General features: G+C 51.4%; 1 pseudogene; it reads right to left on the reverse strand.

The window, feature by feature from the left end:
• LOC101097866 lies at positions 1-1,882 on the reverse strand (annotated as a pseudogene).
• Between the last annotated feature and the right edge of the window lie 255 nt (positions 1,883-2,137).

Genomic DNA, 2,137 nt, shown 5'->3' on the forward strand with positions numbered 1-2,137 from the left:
TCAGTTGGACAGGACATCAGATGACTCGGAAACCAGCTTCCCATCACGTGTCTCAGCCTTCTTCACAACCACAACCCTGGAGGAGCTGACTCGCTGAAGGTACTGGAGCCCCGCCGCAGCAGAAGCAGGACTGGAAGGAGCTCAGGCTGTAGTTGTGGCCAGGGTTCCTGAGGCCCCCCCAAAGGGCGGAGCTCAGCCCACCGGAGCAGCCACCTTGGTATGGTTACTCATGTTGTGCACTCCAGACTCCAGCTGTATCTCCCCGCCCTCCAGCAGCTTGCAGGTGGTGGCGATCTCCATGTCCAGGGCCAGCTTAACGTTCCCAAGCTCCAGGCCCTCACACATCTGTCCTGCCATGGTCCACTGGGCTCGCTGCAGTGCAGCCTCCACTTGGCGTTGGCGTCCTTCGTGACCAGCTCCCCACACTGCCCGGTATCAGCAAGGGCAGCCTCCAGGGAAGCCCCCTGGCCTTTGAGGCTGTCGATCTCAGCCTGGAGTCGGCCGTTGTTCCGGTTCATTTCACAAATCGTCTTTATGCAACTGAGGTCATCCCTGTGCTTCTCAGCCAGTGCCAGCACCTCTCATACTTCTGGTACGAGGTCTCAGCCTCGGCCGGATACAGTTAGCAATCTCCTTGTACTGGACCTTGACCTTGGTGATGATGCCATCGGTCCAGGAGGCTGCTGCTGTCCACGGAGTGGAACGCAGAGGTGTCAGAGATCTGTGGCTGCTCTCGGCTCTCCGCTTCACAGGCCGGCCAGCAGCTCCAGGAGGGACTCCAGCTCTGCCTCATCCATGGAAGCTTCACCCACAGCCTTCTTGACTCGGAAGATGCATCTTCCCATCTCTGTGTGCTCTGTATCTCTTCCTCCTACTTATTCTTGAAGTCCTCCGCCAGCCCCTCCTGTTGATGGGCTCCACTGCAGGTTCCAGCTTCTCCTGGGCCAGTGTGTGCAGCTGGCACCCGAAGCTGTTGATGTAGCTCTCCAATATGTTATCCATGTTGCTCCGAGCCGTCTTCCGCTGCTGCAGGAGGCTCCAGTTGGTCTCCGGAATCTCATTCTGCTGCTCCACGTCGCGTACCTTGTTGATAAAGGAGGCAGACTTGCTGCTGAGGGTCTTGAGCTGCTCCTTCTCCTGGATGCACACCCTTGGATGTTGGGGTCCACCTCCATCTCAAGAGGGCTCCACAGGCTTTGGTGCCCTGAGACAGCTACGGTGCCCCCTGGACCCTCTCGCCTGCGTAGCCCCCGACCACATTCATGCTGGTGCTCAAGCCACCTCTGAAGCTGCTGCTGCTGCCCACCTGGGGGGCTGGGGAGCTGATATGGGAGCCAGGTGTGCCAGAGCATGAGCTGCTGCTGAAGGCCCAGGGGCCAGAGGTAGACACCTTATAGGACCTCTGGGTCACCCTGATGGACACAGTAGAGGCTGGAGAGGAGGCAAGTAGGCTGAACCAGAGATTCCAGAGGGAGCCAAGGATGACTTCTAGGTGGGGCGCTCACTCTCGTTGTGATATGCACAGTATAGATTTTAATCAGGAAAATAAGAATTTTTCAAAAAAGGCATTGAAAGGCAATGCCCTAATAATTGGAATAAAACATTCCAAACAGGCTGACTGCCAGCCTTCATTAGACATTGCTTTTTACCAAATCAAACTGGCTTAAATGTTACATCAAATTGTTAAGTCAGAGTAAATTTATAAAATAATCATCAATAATAACACATTCGGGGATGCACAGAATAATAAACACAATTCCTGCCTTTATCAGATTTAACACCTAGCTACGATGAAAGAATAAGCACATTAAAAATATTTAAAGTTATAAGGAAGTATAAATTTTAGGTAGTACACACCACTGTACGTCTCATTATAATTCATTCCTATATTTAAGAAACTCGTTTCATAAGTCACACCAACAAAGACAACAAAATGGTGAAAACTCATTTCCTTCCCTGTTGATGGGAATCCTTGAAAAGTCACAGTTTCTAGTGTCCAAACCATGAAAGAACAGATTTTTGTTATTGGAATTAGTCCATGGATAGGAATATTGTCATAGATTCAGTGTCCAAGAGGATGATCGGGCTGCAGCTAAGTCCTTGTTCTCTTTCTCTTATCTTTACCATCTCTCATTTG

Source organism: Felis catus, chromosome F1 (assembly GCF_018350175.1).
Source record: "Felis catus isolate Fca126 chromosome F1, F.catus_Fca126_mat1.0, whole genome shotgun sequence".
Lineage (NCBI taxonomy): Eukaryota > Metazoa > Chordata > Mammalia > Carnivora > Felidae > Felis > Felis catus.